At 41.1% G+C, this 27,134-nt stretch overlaps 1 protein-coding gene across 1 annotated transcript in view; it reads right to left on the minus strand.

Moving 5' to 3' along the window:
• The window catches only part of LOC114041386 (putative uncharacterized protein C1orf196), a 299,623-nt gene that overhangs the window by 192,375 nt on the left and 80,114 nt on the right, over positions 1-27,134 (minus strand). The gene's annotated exons all lie outside the window — the stretch shown is intronic.

Genomic DNA, 27,134 nt, shown 5'->3' on the forward strand with positions numbered 1-27,134 from the left:
TTTCTTGTTGTCTGCCCCATTAAATCTGTGAGTTCCTTGACAGCCAGGACTATCTTTTGTATCCCCAGTGCTTTGCACAGTGCCCAGCATATAGTAGGCACTTAAGAAATATTTATAGATTGATCAATTCTTCCTGTCTCCATCTTTTTGGAATGCTCTCTCTCCTTCACTTTGCTTCTAAGCATCCATAATTTCCTTCACATCTCAGCTCAATGGTCACCTCCTATGAGAGGCATTTCCAAATTCCCCAATGACTGATGCCTTCCCAATAGAATGTAAGCTCCTTGAGGCCAGGAACTTTCTCCTTTTTGTCTTTGCTTACCTAGTGCCTAACAGCACCTGGTACACAGTAAACATTTAATAAATGCTCTTTGATTGATTGATTAGTCAACCTAAAGTGCAATTGGAGTCAACAGTGGGATAAGACAGCAAAGAAAGAGAACGCAACCTTAGCATGCACTGAGAGAAGCCTGTTATCAAGATGATAACAAGATGATAGGACCACTGTAGGTGGCCCCAGTCTGACCAGATCTGTAGTACTGTGTTCAGTTCTGAGAACCAAATTTTGAAAAGGCAGTGATCAGTTGGGGAGAATGCAGAGGAGGGTAATAATAATAATAATAATAAACTTCATTTGCACAGCACTTAAAATTCTGCACCATGTTTCAAGTACCACAATTTTATAGGTGTCATTGTCACTAGGTGTGATATTACTATCTGAAGATAAACTGAGGTTCAGGTAGATTTAAACAATTTGTCCCATATTAATACCATTAGTAAATGTCAGAGGTAGGATCTGAACCCACATCTTCCTAATCCCAGGAGCAGCTAGGGGGCACCATACTGGATAGAACGCTGGGCTTGGAATCAGGAAGACTCATCTTCATGAATTCAAATCTGGCCTCAGACACTTAGCTGTGTGACCCTGGGCAAGTCACTTAACCCTGTTTGCCTCAGCTTTCTCATCTGTAACATGAGCTAGAGCACTGGCCCTGGAGTTAGGAGGACCTGAGTTCAAATCCAGCCTCAGACACTTACTAACTGTGTGACCCTGGGCAAGTCACTTGCCTCAGGAAAGAAAAGAAAAAAAATTAAATAAATAAAATGAGCTGGAGAAGGAAATGGCAAACAACTCCAGTATCTTTGCCAAGAAAAACCCAAATGGGGTCACAAAGATTCAGACACAACTAAAATGACTAAACAGTGACTTCCTAATGCCAGGCCCAGGACCATCTACTACACCACATTGTCTCTCTCAAATAGGACAGTGAAGCATCTCAAGCCCATGTCATATGAGGCCCAGTTGAAGGCACAGGGATTGTTTAGCCAGAAAAAAAAAAAGACTGAGGAGGGGACATGATTGCTGTGTTCAAGTATTTGAGAGCTATCTGGTAGAAAATTAATTAAACTTTTTATTTGACCCCAGAGGACAGAATCAGTAGCAACAGAGGGAAGGTGCATAGAGGCTGATTTAGGTTAAAAGTCAGGAAAAACGTCTTGACAATGAGAGTTATCCCAAAGTTGAATGAGCTACGTGGGAGGTAGTGAGCTCCCTGTTCTTGGAGGACTCCCAGTAGAGGCTCAATAAGCACTTGTCAGTTATGTTACACTGGGGATTCTTCTTTTGATATGGGTTGGACTAGAATTCTGAGATTCCGTGATTCTGAAATTATCAGCTGATGGAGTTCAGCCATACACTTTAAATTGTTTAACATGACTTATTTATACCAGGTATATAAAGCAGGATTTATACCAGGTATACAAAGATGGTTCAGCAGCTGAAAAACAATGGAAATAATAAAATATGCTATACTAAAAAATTCATGTGATTATATCAATAGGTGCTGAAAATGCCTTGGATGAAATCCAACATCCAGTCATGGTGAAAATACTAACAAGAATAGGAGAGATTTTTTTTTTCTCTCAAGAAAACCATTCCCCACCCTCAGGATGCAATTCTTTTTCATCTTTTTCCTCTCAGAAGTCTTATCCTTCTTCCTTCAAGGTTCAGCTCAGAAAAAAAACTCTGCTAAGAAGCTTTCCCTGAAGCCACCAGCATTCATATACATACACACATGCGTTAATATGTCTAATCCTCACATCAATAGTGCTAGCCTTGTTTTACAGACAAGGAAACTGAGGCTTTATAGATGCCTATAGACATAGCATTAATAAGTGGCAGGGACAGGATTCAAACCCAGGTCTCTCCAATTCCACGATATCATAGGCCTGCATAGAAGCATTTATGTTGCATCTCCTACTAAACTGTGACCTTCTTGAAGATTATTTTAGAAATTTTCCTATCTCTCTTGGCCCCTAGGATATTATAATGCTCATGGGAACTACTAAAACATTTGTTTAATTAATTAGTTAGCCAGCATTACCTGCACTAAAGGTAATGAGTCTTATACCCTGTATTCATAATCATTTATTGTTGTTCGTTTTTCAGTCATGCCCAGCTCTCCGTGTCCCCATGTGGGGTTTTCTTGGCAAAGATACAGGAGTGGTTTGCCATTTTTTTTCTCCAGCTCATTTTACATAACAGGAAACTGAGGCAAACAGGGTGAAGTGACTTGCCTAGGGTCACAGAGCTATTAAATGTCTGAGGCCATATTTGAACTCCCAAAGATTAGTCTTCCTTGATTCTAGGCCTGGCACTCTATCCACTGCACCACTTAGCTGCCCAAGCATTTATTAAGTGTGTAAGGCTCTGGATTAGGTGCTGAGGATGCAAAAACAAAAATAAGACATTCCCTGCCCTCGGGGAGATTATATTCTAGAGAGGATTTTCTTGATAAATGGGATGAGGAAAGATGATGAAACCATCCCAAGCTAATGAAACCTTCTCTATTAGAGTGATGATTTAAGAGAGACTCACAAACAACTCTTGGACCTTTCTTTCTTTCTAAAACTCACATTCCCATATTCCTGGTTCCAACCAAATGGGTTGACTTGCTACTCTCCAAACTCCATGTGTCATCTGTCATTTGCACAGGCCATTTCTCATGCCTGGAATTCACTCTCTCCTCTTCTCTGTCTCCTAGAATCCCTGGCTTCTTTCAAGTCTCAACTCAAGTACCACCTATTTCTTGATGCTTTCCCTGATTCCATGACCTCCCACAGCTATTAGTACCTTCCCCAGGATCCCAAGCCAATCATTTTGTATTTATATTATTTTGATTGACTTCTCTGAATACATGTTATTCATTCCAATAGAATATAAGCTTCCTGAGGGCAGGGACTATTTCGTTTTTGTCCTTATATCCACAGCATCTAGAACATTGCTTGGTACATAGTAGGTGCTTTAATAAATGTTAGTTAAGTTGTATCAAAAGTGATTCCAATAAGGAATAAAGCTTTTTCAAGCTAACAAGGTGGGTTTTTTACTGAAAATCTGAGAGATGCCCATGACCTACTTCCTGCTTTTTTTTTCTTTACAACCAAAAGAGGACAGAGAAGGGAAGATTAAGCACAGAGCCATGAAAAGTATTTTTTTCCTCCAGACCACACATAACATTAGCAACCAGCAGGAAAATAAAATTATCATAATACATTTTCTCCAAGCTCCACTGTTCTATCTTCCACTGCATTAAAAATGTGAATTGTGTCCAAATCAAGAAATAGCTCCAGAAAGTATAAAAAAGGCAAAAGATATTATAGCAAAATGAATATTAGTAAGAGGGAAATTGCTACACTTGAGGCAATAAAAACCTTTGCAAAGCCAAGGAAAAAAGATCTGGGATTAAAATTATAATAAATTACTTTTAGTTTTATCACTTGGTAAATTGCTTGATATTAGTGTCACCAAGCCTCTGTTTCCTTTCATCTACTCAGGCGCATTACAGATTTGGCTCGAGCAAGAATCTGATTAGATCGGCATCATTTTGACAGAGTTATCTTATTAACTCATCTTGTGGCTCATTATTTTAAACATGGTTCCACTTTCTCAACCTCTTCCATGTTCTGCCTCGCTATCATTTACTATTTAGACTCACACCCCCAGTTCCTTGACCTAAAGGCAATCTATCCAGTGTTCAGAAGGGAGTGCCTGGGAAATGTCAGAGCCTTAAGAAAACAAGGAGCTTGCTTGGTTTGTTCAAAGGCCCGTGCCAATTGTTCTGGGCATCATGTCTAGTGGCCAAGAAGGGTGGTGAGACTTCAGTGCCCTGCAAGAAATGTTTAGGACATACAACCATTCAATGTAAGGCCCTATGATCAGCACTGGAAGAGATTCAAAGACAAATACTAATGCAAAGTCTTTATCCTCATTGACAGTCTAGTAGGGGACTAAATCACATATACAAATAACATAATACAAATTAAGACATAAATTCAAGACAAGAATAAAGCTAGAAGTGACTTTCTACGAGTTAAAGGGCCTCCAATCCAGGCATGGACAAAGGCCAGCATAAGTATTCAGAAGCAGGTGTGCTCAAATTGATATAAGAATCCTAGATTTAGAGCCAGAATGGACCTCAAGGGCCATCTAGCCCAACCTCTCACACACCCCCCCCATTGTTAAGATAAGGAAACTGAGAGGGGTTGAGTGATGTGGCACTGGGTCACACAACTGTTAAGTAACTGTTAAGAGGCAGGTCTTGAACCTGGCTCTTCCCGGCTCCAAACCCAATACTATATTCACATTACCTCCCCAAGGGAATGACTCATATTCTATTTTGGTTAGAGTGGGCAAAGAGAAGTATAAAATAAGTCTGGAAGATATGTTGAAGCCAATAGTGGAGGTTCATAAATGCCAGGACAAGAGCCAGAGTGACGTAGCCATCCTTGAAGTCAGGAAGACCTGGGTTCAAGTCCTTCCTCAGACACACACACACACACACACACACGCTCACATGCACGTACAGAGGATCTCTTATTCCAAGCAAATGTTCCAGTTCCATTTGTGAATTCTGAAATTCCTTTAGATCATCATGATCCTTTACCATTCTATCTCTCTCAATGCCTTAAAACCCCTAAACCTGTTCTTCCCTGGTGCCTCCATTCCCTTCATCCCTCAGTTCTTTCCCAGACCATCACCCTTTCATTGCCTTCTGCCTTCTTACTCATTTTCAGTTGAGGCCCTTGTTCCATGTCTTAAATTTACATACAAGAGATGTCCTTAAAAATGCTTGATGAATTGGAGGTCAAAGTGCAATGGATCTTAATATGATAAAGAATGTCTGTATCTGGCTCATTACAAGGTCTAAGACATCATAATGAAGAAAATTACTCAATGAGTAATGCTGCAGAGACAATCCTATGAGTTACTGGAAAGGTAGTAAAACACCCTCAAAATAAGATGGTATCATCCTATCCCTTCTTCAATGCCTTGGTGATCCAATTCAATTCTATACTACCATCCCCTCTTAATCTCTTGCCCCCTTGTCATTTATCAATCATACCTTGCCAAATCTCAACCCAAGATTACTCTCCCCACATATTTCCTTTGCTCCTGTTCACTTATAGAACTGAAAAAATTCACAGAACTGTGCTGATTGGATCCACTATAAATTTATGTTATCAAATCTCAACTGAGTGCTCACTGATACAAGGCAATTCTACTCCTCCCCATATGATTCAATATTCAGTCCTCCACAATGGCTGTTTGAAACATTCTTATATATCATCAAACATCTCACAGTACCTCTCTCAGCTGAGAACTTTGCTTCAATCTTCACCCAAAAATATTGAGGCCATTCACCATAAGCTCCCTTTTCTTCTCTTCCTTATCTCTTAATTCCAACGTCTTTCCCCTTTACTCCTCCTTCATGCCTATCTCAGATGAAAAGGTAGTCCTTCTCCTTGCCAAGGTAAACCTTCTACATATGCTCTTGATTCGAAACACTCCCATCTTTTCCAGAAGATTGCCCCAACTATCATCCCTACTCTCTCCTATCTTCAATCTCTTCCTATCTATTGGCTCCTTCCTTGTTACCTACAAACATGCCCTTGTCTCTGCATCCTTAAAAACTTTCTCTTGAACCAACGATTCATGCTAGTTATTACAACTTTTCTCTTTCTCTTGGCTAAACTCCTTGAAAACTTCATCTGCTCTTCTTTTCCTCTCACTTCCTTCTAAATCCATTGCAATCTGGCTTTCAACATTATCATTCAAGTGAAACTTCTCTCTCTAAAATTATAAATGACCTGTCAATTTCCAAATCTAATGACATTTTCTCAATCCTCAACCTTCTTGACCTCTCTTCCACATTTGATACAACTGATGCCTTTCTCCCAGATACTTCTGACCTTCTCCTCCTAAGTATATGACCATTTTTTTCAATCTTCTTTCCTAAATCCTCACCCATGTTACTTCCTTAAGATTCTGTCCTGGGACCTCAAATGAGTACATTCAGGCAAAGCATTTTGCAAACCTTAAAGGGCCATATAAATACTAGTTCTCCTCAATCCTGGTGGCCTGTTTCCAGAGACTCAGTCTCTCATTTCTGCTTCTGCTCCTATCCTACAGTATAATTCCAAGGAAATCACTAAAACAAAGCTTACATATGGTGCTTATCTAGGTCTTCCCAAACATAGGTAGCAGTATTTCCACTTTAGCATAAACACTCAACGTACAATCTGGATATTTTGTATGGGACAGCTTTTATTTCACCCACTGCAGAAAATGAATAAAATGAAAAGGACTCACAGGTGACTAAGTGAATACTGGAAACATAAAACATTTCACCCATTATACCAATTATACTTCCACTATCTAAAGACACTTTACACCAAACAAATACTCCTCATTCACCTTGAACCTGTTCCCTCTCTCACTGGCATGGGCTTCTGCTGTAAGCCACCCCTGCTGCTCCCTTAATAATATGTTTTAGAATTTTGCCCAGAGTTAATGTCAAGCTCATCAGCCCATAGTTTGAAGACTCTACTCTCTTTTTTTAAATTACAGCAACATTTGCCCTCTCCATTCCTATAGTACTCTCCTATTCTCTGTGACCTTTCAAAGATCACTGCCAACAGCTCAGCAATCACATCTGATGGTACTGCCATTTTTCATCCTGCTCTTTTATTAAGTCACCTACTCCACAATTCTGAGGAAAGGGCTTTGAAAACCTTAAACATTATACAAACATGAGCTATTCTTGATTTGGAAGAAGTTGCAAATTCTCCTCTCTGCCAGAGCTGGCACATACATAGGGAGCAGCTGGCTTTTCCCTCTCTTGTCTCCTCCCTCATTTTTTGAAGGTCTTTTGTGAAAAAAAAAAAAAACAGAATAATTTGAAAAACCTGGCCCAGATGCCTTGGGAAAAGATGTGTGATAGCAAGGGAAAGGAAGAAAACATAGGAGCATCTCTCCAAACCACAAGTACAGATGCAAGTAGGAGGCATAACACCAAGGTGCTGGGAAAAAGAGAAGGCTGAAATCACCACAAGCCAGTATAGAGTTGAAAACAAATATTTATTTCACCAGTCCAAGAAAGGAATGTTGTTATAGTCCCTTGAGAGACTATTTGTATAAGACATGTCATCTCTTACCCTCATCATATGACCAGTTAACCCATCTCTTTCTATCATACACTTTCCCATGGGAGTCATGAAAACAGAGTATATAAAAATCTTTTCAGGAGAATGGAAGCACTCTGGCCTGGAGTTTGAGCTAAAAATATATTTAGCCAATGACAAAGGCTCTAGTGTGGTATCTCCAGGTGAAGCAACTGCTAGAGAGCTAGTCCTCTGAAGAAGGTAACAAGCACCATTTGCTGGAGAGTAGTAGAACTGTGGAACTGAGCAGAGAAGCTTAACCACAGGAAGTAGTTGGTTATAGTAGTTTCCACTATGGTGGAAAGCAATGCCAGGAACTGGGCTGGGTAGAGTTAAAGAGGGCAGTGAGTGAGGCTGGTGAAAAGGAACCACCACCTACTGGGACCTTAAAATAGCTATATAATGTAACTGTTGGACTCCCTGTGAAAGCTACCTGTGAGAAAGCAAGATGGAAGAAATGAAGAAACCACAGAAATGAGCACTGGTATATAGGAGAAAATTTAGACCTACATCTTCTCTGGGGACCCACCTACGGCAGGACCATAGGTCACGGGGACCATAGAGAAGTCTCAGGAGGGAGAGAATGGAGGGTCATTCACTAAAAGTAGATATAAGTCCTTTCTATATCCACAGATACACAAAACTGTTTTACATTTTAAACCTTGTCCTAGGTGCTTATAAGGGGTACTGGTGGCTACTCTTAGGGGAATGTCAGATATTAATGCTCCTGAGTTCCACCTGGGTAGGGACAATGATCCAAAGAAGTGCAAAGGTCCCCCCAAAATCTGGGCTTTTAAAATCAGAAAGGAGCCTCTGACATGAGGGTGATACTAATATGATTTCCACAAAATGATTCAATAAAAAAAAATCAAAACTTATTTTTTTACTACTGTGTAAACTTACTTCCTACCCTCAGACTCCTAGAAACTCTCCCAGTAGAATATAAGTGACTTGAGGTGAGAGATTCTTCGTTTCATTTTTGTTTCTGCATCTCCAACCCTAGTACAAGTCAAATATTCATATGGCTGTTCCCTTCAGTGGTGCATGTTACAGTATATCCATGCCTTCCCATCTTGTGCAACTTTTATCCACGTCCTTCTATAAATCTGCCACAGAAAAGTTAACCCACCATGCTAGAGAATGTCTTCACTTTCTCCTGACATCCTACCAACCCCAGGGAAGCACTCTGGCTTCCCACCACTCATCCTTAATCTTCACCACATGACAAGGCATCTCTTTCCCTCCTATACTTTCCTGATGACACCTTGAATTCCAATGCTTCAAGGTTCCTATTGGTTCCCACCCATCATTTGCTCTCCCTTGCCTTCTGCCTTCTTACTCATTTTCAGTTGAGGCTCTTGTTCCAGGTCTTACATTTATATACAAAAGATGTCCTTAAAAATGCTTGATGAATTGGAGGTCAAAATGCAATAGATCTTCATATGATAAAAAATGTCTGTCTCTGGCTCATTACAAGGTCTAAGACATCATAAGGGAGAAAATTACTCGATGAGTAAGGCTACAGAGACTATCCTATGAGTTACTGGAAAGGTAGTAAAGCACCCTAAAAATAAATAAAGCCCTTCTTCTCTCCCCCCTTCATGGGAGGTGATAGTGTGGGGCAGTGAACATAGTATTGACTTAGCAATCAAAGAGCCTGGGTTCAGCATCCTACCCCTGCTATTTCCTACCTATATGGCCTTGGACAATTTATTCAGCTCTCTAGGGATCCATTTCCTTATCTATAAGGGAAGGGGGCGTTAAATGAAATTCCCTCTAGGGTCCCTTCTAGCTCTAAATTTATGATCCTAGGTATAGTAATCCTCTCTCAGTGACTGTAATGTCAGCTCAGAGTTGGGGGTGAGGATGGAGGAGATGGGACAAGGACAGAGGACAATTTTAGATTTTAAGATCCAAATCTTAAAAAACAAATAAATACAAATGGCTCCTAGTTTACCTTTGAAAACCAGATGGGGACCAACCATCTCTGCCCATATTGTGACCTTGGGAAGAAGAGAGGGACAGAGACAGAGAGACAGACAAAGAGAGAGACAGAGACAGAGAGACAAAGACAGACTAATGGAGAATAAGGGACGGGAAGGGGCAGAGGGAGGGAGAAATGGGAAGAGGGGAGGAAGGAAGATGGGAAATGAAGGGGGACACAGAGACAGACAGACTTTATTCTCCACCCCCCCTTAATGGGACAGATATTCTCATTTTCATTCTTTGATTCTGTCTTCCCCTCTCTCCCCCTCCCTCCCTCCTTCCTCTCTTCTTCCCTCTCCCCCCACCCAGGTTCCCCATCCCAAAAGAAAGGAAGATAGCTATTGATGTAAAAGGCCAGTTAGTGCCCTTTCTGTCTCTTGCTATCTTCCTGGGGGATAGGAGAAGCTCCTGGCAGGTTCGGGGTGGGGGAACAGGAGAGGGGATTGTGGTGGGATTTTTTTTTTCCTTTCACATGTTCTAACAATTTGCCTCTAATCAGGGAGCCATGCTTTCATATCCTATGGTGTTCTCTTAGCAGAGAAAAGGCAGACTAATTTCCCTAACAGCAGTCAGCTCTCAGGAATAACCTTTCAGTTAAGGGGCATCCTTCTTTGCTTTCTAAAGATTGCTTTTCCCCACCAATGACTCCCTCCTCACAGAATATGAGAGGTGAGGATGAAGGGGGCAAGCATAGAGCTGGTTTTCTGGATGCCCCTAATTTCTGCCTGCCTAAACGGCAACAGAGTTAGGTTGTCCTGAAATGCCTGTGAGGCTGTACTGGGGATCAGCTTAGGTAAGAGACCTCAAAAAGGGCTACTGGTTTAGCATATCTTTGGATAAAAATAACTGACATTTACACAGCAGGAAAGTCTGCAAATCACTTTACATATATTACCTGGGTTTCCAAAGAACCCTGAGAGGCAAGCACTATGGGTATTATTTTCTCCATTTTATAAACAAAGAAACTGAGATTCAAAGATGTGACTTGACTACAATCACTCATCTAAAAAGTATCAAAAGAAGGATTTTAACCCAGGTCTTTTGGAGAAATCATAAGATCATAGATTTAGAGCCAGAAGAAACCCTGGAGGACATCAAATCCAGTACTCTCCTTCTGAGTATTGGAACTAAGGAAACTGAGGCAAAGATTAAGTGATTTGCCTGAATTAACATAGCTAAGTAATATCAGAGGAGGAATTTGAACTCAGGTCCTTCTGATTCATCCAATGTGCTATTAAGTAGGTAGCTAGATGGCTCAGTGGACCTGGAGTCCAGAAGGTCTGAGTTCAAAACCAGCCTTAGACACTTACTAGTTATTCGTGCTGGGCTAGTCACTTAACTTCTATCCATCTCAGTTACTTCATAATGTAATGTGGGGATAAATAGTGTTACCTGAGGATCAAATGAAGTAATATTTGTAAAATACTTTGCAAACCCTAAGGTATAGTGACAGTCGATCATGATAATAGCATGATACCTCTCAAAGAAATGAGAGCTCAAAGTGACTTCCATGTTTTTGAATGTGATAAACTGACTTATAATTTTTTTTTTACTCCTGGGCAGAGCCAAGATGGTAGAGTGAAAGCAGTGACTTGCTTGAGCTGTCGAACAAACCCCTCCAAATAACTGCAAAAAATGACTCTAAACAAATTCTAAAGCAGCAGAACCCACAAAAAGACAGAGTGAAACAAATTTTCAGCCCAAGACAACTTGGATGGTTGAGTAGAAAGGTCTATTGTGCTAGGCAGGGAGAGGAACTCATTTCAGCACGGGCATGCAGGCAAAACAGGCCTCAGTGAACCTGGAGCAGGCCTCAGAGGACTGAATCATGGGCAGCTGTGGTGGTTTCCAGACTTCTCAACCCATAAATGCCAAAGACAACTTAGAAGGTCAGTAGGAAAACTCAGTGACTGCCTGGTGCAGCTCCAGGGCAGTGACTGCTTCTAGAGCTTCTGGCCCACAAACTGAGGGGGAATCAGGTGGCTGATCAGAAGGGGATTGCAGGGATATCTTTGCTGGTGCTGAGGCAGGATTCTCTTGCTTTGCCTGTACTTGGATCTGGGTCACCGTTCTGGGTGGCATTCTTGAGGTGAGGAGGCATGCTAGCGTGGTAGAGCTTGTAGTGATGGTACAGAGGGAATCCTCCTCACAGTTTGAAGGAAGAAAAGAGTGCCTGTGGTCACTCATAGACCAGAGCAAAGGCCAGGAAAGGAGTTAACACCTCACCTTTGATTGTACCACCTTGGAAGAACTGAAAATTGACAGGTCTCTAGAAGTATCTCTGAAAACAGCCGCGCAAAACCCCTGAAGCTTGGGCCAGTACATTATCCACACTAGAAGCAGACTGTACCTTAACAAAGAGTTTATAACTCAAGTAATTGACTGGGATCATGAGCAAACTGCGCAAAAAAAAGTCAGACCATAGAATCTTTCTTTGGGGACAAAGAAGATCAAAACATACAAACAGAAGAAGACAACAAAGTCAAAGCTCCTACATCCAAAGCCTCCAAGAAAAACATGAATTGGTCCCAAGCATCGAAGAGCTCAGAAAGGATTTTGAGAAGCAAGTAAGAGAAGTAGAGGAAAAACTGGGAAGAAAAATGAGAGTGATGCAAGAAAATCATGAAAAACAAGTCAACAGCTTGCTAAAGGAGACCCCCCAAAAAAAATGCTGAAGAAAGTAACACATTAAAAAATAGACTAACCCAAATGGCAAAAGAGGTCCAAAAAGCCAATGAGGAGAAGAATACCTTAAGAAGCAGAATTGGCCAAATGGAAAAGGAAGTCCAAAAGCTCACTGAAGAAAATACTCCCTTAAAAATTAGAATGGATCAATTGGAATTAACTTTATGAGAAATCAATATGTAAAACAAAACCAAAAGAATGAAAAAATAGAAAACAATGTGAAATATCTCATTGGAAAAACAACTGACCTGGAAAATTGATCCAGGAGAGATAATTTAAAAATTATTGGACTATCTGAAAGCCATGATCAAAAAAAGAGCCTAGACATCATCTTTCAAGAAATTATCAGGGCAGCTAGATGGTGTAGTGGATAGAGCCCTGGATTCAGGAGTACCTGAGTTCAAATTCGGCCACAGACATGTAACACTTACCAGCTGTGTGACCCTGGGCAAGTCATTTAACCCCATTGCCTAACCAATTGAAAAAATCCACCAATCACCTCCTGAAAGAGATCCTCAAAGGATAATTCCTAGGAGTATTGTAGCCAAATTCCAGAGTTCCCAGGTCAAGGAGAAAATATTACAAGCAGCTAGAAAGAAACAATTCAAGTATTGTGGAAACACAATCAGGATAGCACAAGATTTAGCAGTTTCTACCTTAAGGGACTGGAGGGTTTGAAATACAATATTCCGGAGGTCAGAGGAGATAGGATTACAACCAAGAATCACCTACCCAGCAAAACTCAATATAATCCTTTAGGGGGGAAATAGACATTCAGTGAAATAGAGGACTTTCAAGCATTCTTGATGAAAAGACCAGAGTTGAATAGAAAATTTGACTTTCAAATACAAGACTCAAGAGAAATATGAAGAGGTAAACAGGAAAGAGAAATCATAAGGGACTTATTAAGATTGAACTGTTTATATTCCTGCATGGAAAGATGATATTTGTAACTCATGAAACCTTTGTCAGTATTAGAGTAGTTAGAGGGAAAAAATTATATGTATGTATAGATAGATAGATAAATAGAGGGCACAGGGTGAGTTGAAGATGAAGGGATGCTATCTGGATAATAAAATTAAAGGATGAGAAAGGATTATATTGGGAAAAGGTAAAAGGGAGAGGTAGAATGGGGTAAATTATCTCACATAAAACATAAAAGAAAAGGCTTTTACAGTACAGGGGAAGTGGGGGAAGGTGAGAGGGAATGAGTGAATTTTATGCTCTTCAGATTTGGCTTGAGGAGGGAATAACATACATAGTCAATTAGGTATGGAAATCTATCTTACCCTACAGGAAAATGGTAGGGAAGGGGGCAAGAGAGCAGGGGGATGATATAGGGGAGGGCAGATTGGGGGAGGGGGTAATCAGAAGCAAACATTTCTAAGGAGGGACAGGGTCAAAAGAGAAAACAGAATAAATGAAGAGGGCAGGATAGGATTAAGGGAAATATACTTAGTTTTTCACAACATGACTACTATGGAAGTGTTTTGCATACTACACATGTATAACCTCTATCGAGTTGCTTGACTTCTCAATGAGCGTGGGTGGGGAGGGAGGAAGGGAGAAAATTTGGAACCCAAAGCTTTAAAAACAAATGTTAAAAAATTATTTTCACATGCAACTGGGAAATAAGATATACAGGCAATGGGGTATAGAAATCTATCCTGCCCTACAGGAAAATTGAAGGGGAAGAGGATAAGAGAAGGGTGGTGGGGGGAGAGATAGAAGGGATGGCAGATTAGGGAAAGGGGTATTCAGAATGCATGCCATCTTGGGGTGGGGGGAGGGACAAGATGGGGAGAAAATTTGGAACTCAAAATCTTGTGGAAGTGAATGTTGAAAACCAAAAATAAATAAATTTAAAAAAAAAAGAAATGAAACTTTGAAAAAAAAATTCCTCCTAGCCCAGAGTAAGGAAAATTGTCAAGATTTTAAAACAAGTGATAAGGTTGAAGAAAGTTTGTCCATTTCTAAAAACACAATTTTAAACAAAACTGAGATTCAGAGTGAAACGTATTCAGTAACTACAATCCTCAAAATATAATTGGATATTAACGTGTGTTTCAAGAACCTTTAACTAGTGGGGGATGGTTAGGGCTTTGCCCCAGGAGGCAAACATTGGCTATTTGATGATCCCCTAGAAGGGTATACCAATTTTTTAAAAGCTTAGAAAGCAAGTTCATGCTGATAATGAGCATATTTCTTTGTGGGTATGCAGAACATTGGTTTTAACTATTAAATAGTAATTTAATAACTCTTAGATTTCTCTTTTCTGAGCTGTTCTGGCTTTTTCATTGTGAGGTCAGAAAATTTACTTGGATCTTTGCAAAAATGGACTTGGTCTAATTACACTCAATGCCAATGTTGTGGTTATTCTGTATTTTATACTTTCCATACACAATTGAAAAACTGTCTACCTATGGCAATGCCATTCCCATAGCTTGCCTCCAGCAGAAGAGCATAATAATCTCCCTTGGCCTCTCACCCCTAAAATCCTATTACTCCTACTCCTGGAGCCCACCTTCCTCCCAGCTCTCATGGGTCAAAGACCAGACTCTTTTAGAGATGGACCACACCCTGTTCTGTTGTGACTTCACAAGAGCTCTGTCCTCAGGGCCACCACCACTGCACCCTGTCCTGGGCAGAGTCATGGCTAGTAATGGTTCTGATATTTCCATCTACCCAATCACTTGCTCTCCGGGATACATGGAAGAATATTGTTTACTCTTAAATTAAGCTATAAATAAGTCTTCAACTGAGTCTTCTTAATAATTATATATAGTGTATATATATGTATTGTATATGTATATATATTGATGTATCAACATAATATCAATATAATATATAGTATACATGAACATTATATATACATATATATATATACATGTGTGTATTCTATGCATGTGTGTATGTGATGGGAGCAAGGGCAGATAACTGAGGATAAGTACAAAAGGTTGGAAAAATACTTTAAGAATAATTTCAGAGTGACTAAAACCCAGCCTAATTTGTGAATGAATGAATGAATGAATGAATGGCCTTTATTCCCTTACTATGTTCCAGGTACTGTACTAAGTGTTGGGGATACAAAGACTAGCAAGATACTACTCATATTCTAATGGGGCAGGGGGAAATGATACATGAGGGGTGGGAAGCAAGGAGAGGTGATATGAGCACAGTGGCATGATTTGTAAATGACTGGATCCCAGACAAGCTTAGAAAAGCTCACCTATCAGAGATTCCAAATCCCACAGGCAGAGCCCTGGATTTGGTGGGAAGAGGATGAGGAGGATGGCCCAAGTGCTGTGGCTTACAGTAAATGTTAAAGATAATGAACAGGACATTACTTAAAGTTACTTTTGAGGCAGAAGAAAGAACAAGAAACAGCTAAGTCCATTGCTAAAAGGCACATGGAAAGATGCTGATGGATGAGAGAAAGAAGGCAGAACTACTCAACTCCTATTTTGGATCTCTCTTCTCTCCCAAGGAGAAAAATGTTTACAATAGGCAGGAAGGAGAAAGGAGAGAAGTTTACAGAGAATCGATGCTTGAGATAACTGAGACAATGGCAATAGAGTGAGCTTCTTTCAGCAACCACATTCCATGGCCCAGCTAGCTTAGACCCCAGAACATTTTTTTTTAATTGACAATGCAATTGCTGAGCCAGTGTTGGTGAACTTTGAATAAGGAGAAGAGGGGCAGGCTGAAGACCTGAAAGAGGGGCAAATGTTCCAAATTTGCAAAAGGGAGAAGAGAGATGTTTCAAGCTACAGGCTGTTAAGTATGACATTAATTCCTAGTAAAACTCTCAAGTGTGTTGTTAAATGAGTGGTTCATAAACATTTTCCATAGCTGATGATATCCTTCCCAGCTCTTCTCCTGTACTGTTCTTTGTTGATAATATGCTTCAACCCTTTAATCTACTCCTATATGTTTCTCCATTGTCCTTTGAGTGACCCACTATTTTAATTCTTCTGGAGCCATTGCATTCTATGACATAGCCACAGAGCATCACTGGAGGAATATTGATGTGAAGAATATGGGCCTTTGTTTCAGGAAGAATGGGGGGTTATTAAAAGCCCTGCACAATTTCCCAAAGGAAATTCAGACTATTCACTTCCTCTTATTCAATTCTAGGCCCAGTTAATTGTCCAACTGTGGTATCTGTTCAAGAGAGATGTAATGGATGAGATCTTGGATTGGCCATCCAACTCCATGTCATAGCCTTGACAAGATACATTTTTCATCCTCTTGGATTTTCCCATGTGGCCAAACGCTTTTGAGTGATAATGAATCTCATTTAGGAGGCACTGTATATTCCAAGATTCGATAAAATCAGCACAATGTCATCCACAAACTGGGGCATCTAACGGACCACAGCATCGGCAGAGAAGCGCTCTTCTATTTGTGTTCTGTCCTAGACATGTGCCATGAAAGTAGCAGAAACCTTTAGTACTTAAAGGTCTCTCTTTTATGCCTCATGTGATAATAATTAGCCAGAGGGTCATAGAACACAGTTATCTCTGTGGTTTTATCTTTTAAGGAATCTTGTATGATTTTAGCACATGCACAGAAAATACATGGTTGGGGGTAGCATTTTGCTCTACTGAATCAAATACTTTTTTTCCCAATGGGATCTTGTATTTCCTGCATTTTTTCAATGAACTGAATGATTGAAAAGGTGAGGTTTGCTGTATAATGTAATTTAGAAAACCTACCTATTCTTGTCTCAAACTTTTACCAAAGGTGTTCTCATAGTGACACATTATTCTGGCCACTGGACCCAGATGACTGAAGAACAAAGTGTGGCTGGTGACTTTACACAGCCCTCCCTCACTCAAATACAATTCACTTGTATGGTGTGGCATCATCTCCCTGATGTCATGGTCCTCTTTGAGAACGAAGGACAGACAATGACCTCTGTGGGTAGAAAAGGAGCTACCCACTGGAGACTAAACTGGAACTGGCCAGTTGGGCAACACAATGCTCTCGCTCTCTCTCTCTCTCTCTCTCTCTCTCTCTCTCTCTTTTTCTCTCTCTTTCTTTCTTCCTCTCCCTCCCTTCCCTCTGTCCACATAGAGTATCAGTCACACCCTTATCCAGATGCTCTGCCCAAAGGGAATGTAAATTTTAATTTCCGAAACTTTTGGTACCTACTTGGCCTAATCTAGAGATTACTGCCACTGGATTTGACATCAGTGAACATGGTTTCAAATCCCACTCTCCCACTTTCTACTTATCTCTGCCTCTCTTAACCTGTTTCCAAATTACTTAAGTGGTGGTTTTGGATGAAATTACTGCATCTACGAGCCCAGGACCCCATGTTTGTCTCCTTTAATGCCATTTTTGCTTTCTCAAATATCATACCAGACACTGATAAGAAGAGCTGAAATATGGTAGATCCATGATCATTGATGGAGAAAATATTTTTTTACAGAAATCTTGGAATATTTTCCCCCACCTTTCATCTGTTTGTCATTCAATTTCCAATTTTATCCTTAAATGCTCTTGGGATGATTTGGATTAATTAGGTCTCCCATCAAGTTTGCTGCAAACTTATTAACCCCCTTACTACTTCTTTTTGTCTAATGAGGTGATACTGCTCATAATATCAATCCTCCTCTGCAGGATTTTACAAGTGAGTTCATATTACAAATTGGCTGCCACATCTCCCTGCTTGGCAAAAGACGTCTTCATCCATTGCTTCCATTTCTTTCTCTCTTATTCACTTTTCAAGTAAAGAGGCCCTTTTTCAATATGACTTCTGACCCTGCCACTGGACTGAAACCACTTTCTCCATTACCAATAATCTCTTAACTCTAAGAAATAGTGAAGAAGGGAAGTTTCTTGGCCTATCCTAGGACTCAGATACCTCAACTATAAACATGATGCACCCTTAAAGGAAGTGATTCTAGCAAAGCAAAACGCTCCCCTCGACCAAAAAAGTATGGTGTAAAACAAGGCAATTTAATATAGTACTCTTAATATTCTGCAAATATTTACTGCTTAAAGCATCATTAATGAAAACCCCTTAGACCATCATTGTGAACCCACAAGTAGTTTATGAACTACTACATGGGAACCACTACCTTAGACCATGAATTCTTAACTAGTGATCCACAGGCCATCCCTTCCACATAGATTCCAGAAGCTCTGTAAATTTGGATGGAGAAAAAAAAATACAATTTATTTTCGTTTCTTCCATATTACAGAGGTAATATTTCATTTACCTCCACTTTAAATTTAGCAGTTTCTTCTATTACTTAAAAGCGTTATTCTAAGAAGGGAGCCATACACTTTAGCAGATCACCAAAGACACACAGGACACACACACACAAAAAGGTCAAGAGCCCCTACCTTCCCAAGCTCTATCCACCAAACTAGTTAGCCTCAAGTGAAGCCCATCTGTCACAAAAAGGGCAGCCTCTCTCTGCGGGGAATAGAGTACATGCCACCAGCAAGGCAATCTAATTAGTGATGAGATGAATTGGCTCTAATTATATTGTCATTAAGGTGGGTTTATAAAAAGTCCTAGGCCTGGGGCTAGCAATGTGTGTCAGGCCAGAAGTGAGAATAAATAAAATTAACATCTTGTACCCTGGGTACCACAAGACCAAGTAGCTTGTGTTAGAAGGTTGATTGGAGTATTTTTTTTAAAATATTGCTGTGTACTAGTAAAGTCTATGCAGTTTTTCCCTTTTCTGCTGTCTCCCAGTTGGAGGAGCCAGGATCAAATTCTGGTTCTACTTTTTATTGTTCCCTCCTATTAGATTGTAAGCTTCTTGAAGGTAGGAACCATGTTTTTGCCTTTCTTTGTATCTTGAATACTTGGTAAAGAGCCTGGAGCTTAATGAATGCTTGTTAATGATGATGATGAAGATAATCTTGTATACTCATTTCACCTCTTTGACCTCCACTGACCCTAGTTGTAAAAAAATCAGATTGGACCGAATGATCTCTAGAATCGCTTTTGGGGTCTTGTAACCTCCAGGTGGTCAATAGAAAGAGTACATTCAGAAGACCAGGGGTCAAATTATGGCTTTGCCTTTTACAATCTGTGATATTTTGGGTGAGTCACCTGATCAACCTCTCAGGGTCCAGCCCAGTTCAACTTTATCAAAGTAAGTTAAAGATGGCTATCTATCTGTATATATGAAGGGAGTTCCCTGTTTGAATGAGAGTCAGAATTTATTACTGTTACTGTGATATATTTCTCCCAGATTCTAATCCTTACTCATCCTTCAAGGAGATAAGTGATCGGGATTTTAGGGTATTTAAGGATGGAGACCTGTGATTTTAGTGGTATAGGGATCTCCCAGGTGAGAAAAGTCTCTGTACAAATGCAGGTAATCACCTGCTCTGTAAGCTATAGTCTTTTTTTTTTTAAGGCAATCAGGGTTAAGTGACTTGCCCAGGATCACACAGCTAGTAAATATCAAGTGTTTGGTCTGAGGCCAGATTTGAACTCAGGTCTTCCTGACTTCAGGGCCAGTGCTCTATCTACCACACCACCTAGCTGCCCCTACAAGCTATAGTCTTAAAAAGCTATCCAGGGGCAGCTAGGTGGTGCAGTGCATAGAGTTCCAGTCTTGAGTCAGGAGGACCTGAGTTCAAATCCAACCTCAGACACTTGACACTTACTAGCTGTGTGACCCTGGGCAGGTCACTTAACCCTGATTGCCTCATCAAAAAAAAAAAAAGCGATCTAGAATACAAAGAATCTAAGTGGTTTGTCTCAGGATCATAGAGCAAGTCAAAGATGAGACTTGAACCCAGGTCTTCCTCTTCCAGACTCTGTATCCAGTATTATAAACATCCTTAAAGATTCATCTCAAATGTCTTCACTTTCAGAGACATTGCTGGTTCCCCTCTTTTTCACATAAAATCTCTCCAACTGTGCAATCCAGCCAAACTGGCCTTTTGATTCTTCACTTATGATTTCATTTCCCATTTCTGTGCCTTTACCCTGGCCATTAATACTATATTAGTGCCAGTTATCATCATTATTATTATCAAGTCCAATTCCATCCACTTTGTCCACAAAAAAAAAAAAGATGATCACAAGATTATAGATTGAGAGCTAGAAAGGATATTGGAAACCCTCTCTTCCAAACATCTCGGTTTAAAAGATGAAGAAACAGAGGCCCTTAACCTCTTGAAGAAAGGTGAACTCACCTCTGAACTCTTACAGCACTTGCTCTGTCCCTCTTTCACCTGGGGTGCCTAGGGTCATACAGGTAGCAGGTGACTAAGGTGGGATTTGAACCCTACTCCCCTGACTCCAGATGGAGGCTTTTCTCTCCCAGGGCTATCACTGCAGGAGGGTCTTTGCCAAATGCTTTGTTAAAAACCTAAATTAACTGTGATGGGGCATTCACCCACAGGGCCTCCAACACAGGAAATGCTTCTTAAAACAATGAAACTATCATCAGGTTTCTCTTATCAAATGGTCTATTTAAAGCTGAAACATGCATTTTTCTTTCAATTATTTGCCAATTGAAATATGGATAGGTTTGACACTCCGGCCTCCCTCCTGGGGATAAGATTTAGTAATTTCTTCTTTTCTGGAACTTCCTGTTAAGTGAATATGACACCTCAGTCAGGATTCCCTTGATGCCAAAGGAGCCCCAGCTGAGTTCCTGATTTTTCATGTTCAGTCAAAATCAGGTAAAGGCAAATGAAAGCAGCCAAAATACACACAAATCACTTAACTCATAAGTGATTGTATTAGTTCAAAATGTTGTTTTACCTCCATGAGCACTGATTAAGCCCCTGATGTGTCCAGGGCCCTATGTCGCACAAACAAACCAGTCCCAGCCCTCAAGAAGCATATTGTCTATTGGAGAAGGTCAGAGTGGAAATTAACATCCAAAGCAATCCAAGGCAAAAAAGCAGTTATCAAGCACCTACTATGTGTAAGGCATTATGCTAAGGTCGTAGGGATATGAAGATAACGTGAAAAAACAGCTCCAGCCCCGAGGAAACATACTTGCTATCGGACAGAAATGTATGTAAACATGACTGCATATATCATAATGTGAGGAGAGAGAGAATGCTAATGCCTGAGAGAAGGAAGGAAAGAGGGAAGGAGAAAAGGAAGAGTGGGAGAGCAGGAAGGAAGAAGGAAGAGAAGGGTTTGCCATTCCCTTCTCCAGCTCATTTTACAGATGAGGAAACTGAGGTAAATGGGGTTAAATGACTTACCCAGGGTCATACAACTAGTAAGTGTAGGAGGCTGGATTTGAACTCACCAAGATGAGTCTTTCTGACTCCAGGCCTGGCACTCTATCCACTGAGTCACCAAGCTCCCCAGAGCTGCACAGAGTGCCAGGCCTGGAGTGAGAAAGATCTGAGTTCAAATCCTGCTTCTGACCCTTACTAGCTGTGTGACCTTGGAGGCAAGTCACTTGACTTCTGTTTGTCTCAGTTTCCTCACCTGTAAGATGGAGATGATAATAATAGCATCCACCCTCCAGGAGTGTTGTGAGGATCAAATGAGATAATATTTGTAAAGCACTTAGCATAGTACCTAGCATATAGTAAGCACTATATAAATGTTAACTATTATAATGGGAGGAGGTGGGGTAGGTTAAGGAGAGAAGAAATCTACATAAAAACACAAGGCAACAATAAAACATTTTTTAAAAAATTTTAAGTTATGTAAAAGTGGGATGGATGCCATCACTGGAGGCCTTCAAGAAGGGGCTAACAGGGGTCACATGTGGTTCCCCACCCTTACAGATTGAAGGAATTCCCTGGTCAGGTTCAGGTTTGACTAGGTGACCCCTAACATCCTTTTACCTCTGAGATTTTGTAGTCCTGACGCCTGAGTCTGAGAGCCAAGAACGTCAGCAGTGGTTTGGAGGTCCAAAGGTCCATCCCTGAACCTTTGGGGCTCAAGGCAGCCTGCTTAGACCCAATGATAACCTCTCTGTAGACAGACAGATCAATGGACCAGCCCATGCTCCTTCCTCCATTCTCCTCGTTTGAAAAACCATGTTTCCGCATGAAGAACTCTGCTGCGTACATTAGAGCGCCCAAGTAGGCTTGGCCTCTGCTGAATCATCTCCGTGCCTCTGATGGAAGCTAGAAAAATAAATATTTTCCATAGCATGGCTAGCACAGTTCAAAGAGACATAGATGATTCATTAAGTGAGATGCCATTTTCGTATATTTGTTTTCTTATCTACAACTAGGTTCTGAAGGTGATGCCTAATAGAGTATAAATGTTTTAATTCTTCCCTAATACTGACTCCTTAAATGTAAAAGAAACAAGCCCATCACATTTGCGAAAAGATTAGTGCGTGCAGCCACACACACTTCATTTTAAGTATCTGTCCTTAACAAGTCACCTGTTATTGATTGTAATGGTGTGGATCATAACGAAGGCATTTATATTCATATTGAGATAATCTCTGCTTCTACAGGTGCCCCGTGCACCGTACAGCTGCCTAATGAACCCTTAAAATAAGATGCTCCCAACCCGAACCAAACACGCTTCCCCTAGAAGGGGGAGTCAATCAAACTTGCCTACAGGGACCTGGGCATCCTGTGATAGTCTTTAAGGGGATGGCATTCTTGGAGGCTTTCTGTGGGGAATTATCCATAGGAAAATGATGTTTCTCGTTTGTGATTGCATTACCGTATGGAATCATTTTTCTGGATGGGAAGGTCATTTCATCTGATGAGCTCCTGAGCAGAGGAGGGGAGGCTTGGTTCAGCCTTAGCACAGGACTTATTGAAATGATGCTGTTGCTGATTTTTATGAGCCTATTTCTCCTTGACTCCACCACCATCCCCCTCCCCCCACCACTCACAAAGAGCAAAGGTCAGGAAATATTGTGGAAGAAATTAAACTGAATGGTCGTTAGTCCGAGTGGGAAAGTTACACTGAAATGAAGATTCTCTGGACCTAGTCAGTAAAGAGGGCAGAGCAGATGGGGTGTTAGTGGTAAGAAGAAAATCAATCAGCCTCACCAGACAGACTTCCAGAGCATTAGGACAGTCCGAATCAGGGAGGGTATCTTTGGAGGACAAATCTTTGTGTTTAGGGATTTCTGTCCACCCCTGAAATCTCAGGAAAAAATGAAATGGGCTGCTTCCTGGAGGAGTGAGTTCGCCATCACTGGAGACCTTCCTCAGTACAAGAAGAACTTCACAAGTACTTACAGAGTCATGACTTCCTTTTATAAGTACACAGCTCTCCCACGATGCCAGATTGTATGCTCTTAGGATCTCACCCACAGCCTGGCACAGGAAACGTGGAGAATCTCCAGTTTCCTTCAAGGCACCACTCAGGTGGGTCCTTTTGTCTCCCTCCCTAAATATATTGGCCCTCTATCCCTCCTGAAATTACTTTGCACTGAAACGTAGCAATGGAAAAGGCTCAGATTTGAGTGCCAATACCATTGTGTAAGGGAGCATCTAGGTGGTACAGTACTTAAGAGTGTGGGAGTTGAAGTAAAGAAGACTCATCTTCCTGAGCTCAAATCTGTTCTCAGATGCTTACTGGCTATGTGACCCTGGGCAAGTCACTTCACCCTGTTTGTCTCACTTTCCTCATCTATAAAATGAACTGGAGAAGGAAATGGCAAATCAGTCTGGTGTCTCTGCCAAGAAAACCCCAAATGGGGTCAGGAAGAATTGGGCAAAATTGAACAACAATAATCACTGTTTAATGTCTTTGTTACCTTGGGCAAATCACTTAACCACTCTTGGTTTCAATTTCTTCACCTATATGTAGTGGGCACATGCACATACAAATGTGAATTGTGTGTGTGTAGGAAGAGACAGGGACAAAGAGCAGATCCATGCTAGAGGTCTGGGCCAGGTGAGTTGCCCCAACAATGCAGACCCAAATAAAAAGTGAAATACCTATGTCCCAGTCCCACAAAGGGCCATTAGCTTTGAGAACAGTACAATTAAGGTGGTGGAGTATTCTTTTAAGTATTTGTTAATGCTCACTGGAGTTTATGGAATAGGGGAGGTGGCACGGTCAGATCTGTGCTTAACACAGGGCAGTTTGACAGCTGACTGGAGGCTGGATTGCCATAGGAGAGAACTGAGGCAAGTAGAAAATCCAGCAGCAGGCTGCTGCAAGAGCTCAGGTGTGGGGGATAAGGGCCCGCCCTAGGGAGGAAGAAATGTCCAAGGAGAGAAGGGGACATATGTGAGAAATGATATAAAGGTAAAATCAACACGCCTTGGTCACAGAGTGGATACGGGGTGGGGGGGGAGGGCGAGAAAAAGTTAGGGTCTGAGAATGACACCAAGGTTCTGAGCCTTGGAGAAGCCTCAGAGAAATGATGGCACCTTCAACAGTAATAGAGAGAAAAACTTGACTTCCCTCTTTAAGATCAGGCCCATCCATACCTTGACCAACCTGCATTACTCCTGTCCATGCCTCCCCACCTCAACAGAAGGGGCGCATCCTACATGCAGGGGCCTTCCTTACTTTCTCTTGACCTCAGAAGGATTCCAGTGGTGAACATGAGTTCCCCACCTCTTCTCCCTCACACTTGCCCATTTCTCATTCCTACATTTCTTTCTTGACACCCATTACTGCTTCAGAGTATAATGGAAAGATCAACGAACTAAGAGTTCATTAGGACAATGAATTAGCAGTTCACTTGGAACTAGGAGTTAGGACGCCTGGAGTGGAGCCTCAGCTCTGCCACTAACTTGCTCTGTGACTTTGAGTGAGTCACTCGACCTCTCTATGTCTCAGTTTCTTCATCTGTTAAATAAGGAAGGAGGATGGCACATCCCCTTCATAAATGGAAAGCAATAACCAGAAAGATTTAGGAGGATTTGGTGTAAAATGATAGTTGACCGTCCAAGGGAAGAGTCAAATTAACAAGGGTGAAGTGTCAGGGGGGAAATCTGAATACTCTAATTTTTTAAAGAGACACAAGAAAACTGAGGGCTGATTTAATCCATCCCCCTCACTTTACAGACAAAGGATCTGAGGTTTAGGGAAGTGAAATTTTGTTCAAGGCTATTCAGCTACAGAACTAGGGCTCTCAACAGCCAAGCCTCTGTAGAGGTAAGGTGGGGGATAATGGATGAAAGTTAGATTCGGAGGCAGGAGGAGCCGGTTTTGAATCCTACCTGACATTGACTAGTCCTGTGCAAGTCACCTAAAAACTTTGGACCTCATTTTCTTCATCTATAAAATGGGGATCAAAACAGCACCTCATCCATCTCCAAGGTTGTTGAGAGGCTCAAATAAGAAAATGGATCAAAGTGTTTTGCAAATCTTAAAGCATTATATAAACTCTAGCTATTATTAAACCCTTTGGTACAATCTTGAGGTATAGCGCAGAGAACACCGGGAGGAGGAGGAAGTTATGGTCCTGCCTAGACGTTGCCATCTCAGTGCTTAGCACAGGGAGCTTAATTACTGCTTGATGACATGATTTGGCTTGGCTTAACCTCCATCTTACTCTGGGTCCCAGGTTAATCCGGGTTCATTGCATTCTCCTGCTGGGTGTGGATGGAATCAGCCAAACTTCTCTTAGGTTACTTACTCAACAAGTTTGGGCTGAATCCCTAAATCTCTGAATATTTCAAAGCCAGGATGGTGTTTGTTGACGAACCCAAATTAGCAATTTATTGAAGGATTCCCTGGTGATTACTACTTGGAGTTTTTCATTGTTTAACGCTGCATCCTCTGAAAACCTCTTTTCCCCATGCGCCTCCCTCATCCACTTTGATTTATCACAAGAAATCTCTCTATATTGCATTAGTCAGCGCTCTTTGAGAATCATGTTTTGTTGGCAAAATTCTTCTCTGCTACAGTGAAGGAATAAACCTACAGGGACCAGGGTGGACAAGCATCTTTCCAGGCAGTAAAACAAATGAGCAAAGCCATCTGTCAACCTCAGCATCCTGAGATGACCAGAAGGCCTCCGGCTCTGGAGAATAATAAGGGAGAATGGCAGCAAATTTACCTTATTCTTCATTTCCGCCCTGAAGCCATCAGGATGCTGGAGTTGGCTGCCACCCCCACTTTCATTCGTCATTCTCATTTCTGTTACCAGGATATTTAATGCCTGAAGGCATCACCTTTTCATGATCTGGCATCTCGGTGGCCATCCTCGATTAGACAGAAGCCATAAATGCAAGAAGCCAGGAGTGGCTTATTTTACTGGATATGACGAGAATCAAATCTGTTAGCCATGCCACTAAATTGAGGCCCACATAAACCTCTAAAGTCCTTTTGCCTTTCAGTTAATCAGTACTCTCTCTACACTTTAGCAAAAGGATTCCTAAGAGTCAGGAAAGAAAAAAGGCAACCTGCCCCCTGGCAACACCTTTGTGTTGGAAGGGATCTGGAGAGGTCAACTGGTCCATGCCCCTGCTCTGGGGCAGGAACAATAGAATCTAAGCTTCTCAAAGGCAGGGATTGTTTTGATTTTTGTCTTTGTATTGCCAATGCCTTAAACTGAGTAGGTACTTATTCGTGTTGGCTGAATAGAAATGAATTGACCCTATCTAAGCAAGCAATCAATCCACAGCATTAAGCACTCAGAGTGCCAGGCACTCTGCTAGGTTTGAGGGTTACAAGGAAAAAAACTAAAACCATCTCTACCTTCAAGTAGCTTGCATTCTATCAAAGGAGACAATGTGAACATGTGTAAGTTGATTGATTGATTACAGGACACATGAGATAAAAATATAAGGTAATTTGACTTCAGGGATCAAGAGAGGCTTCATGTAGGCACTAACATGTGAACTGAGTACACAGATGCTCATTCAACTTTTTAAAGGGCACTGAACTTCAGAAAAGCAAAAGTAAGGAGGAAGGACATTCCAGGCCTCCCAGATGAATGAGTATCTTCTCTCTTCTGGAAGACAAGATTTGGAGCAGGAAGGGGCCTTAGAAGACATCAAGTCTAACTAAGCCTCTCATTTTAAAGGAAGGGAAACTGAGGTCCAGGAAGACTCAGCTAATAAATGTC

This window comes from Vombatus ursinus, unplaced genomic scaffold (genome assembly GCF_900497805.2).
Source record: "Vombatus ursinus unplaced genomic scaffold, bare-nosed wombat genome assembly UNPS02014172.1, whole genome shotgun sequence".
In the NCBI taxonomy this organism is placed as follows: domain Eukaryota; kingdom Metazoa; phylum Chordata; class Mammalia; order Diprotodontia; family Vombatidae; genus Vombatus; species Vombatus ursinus.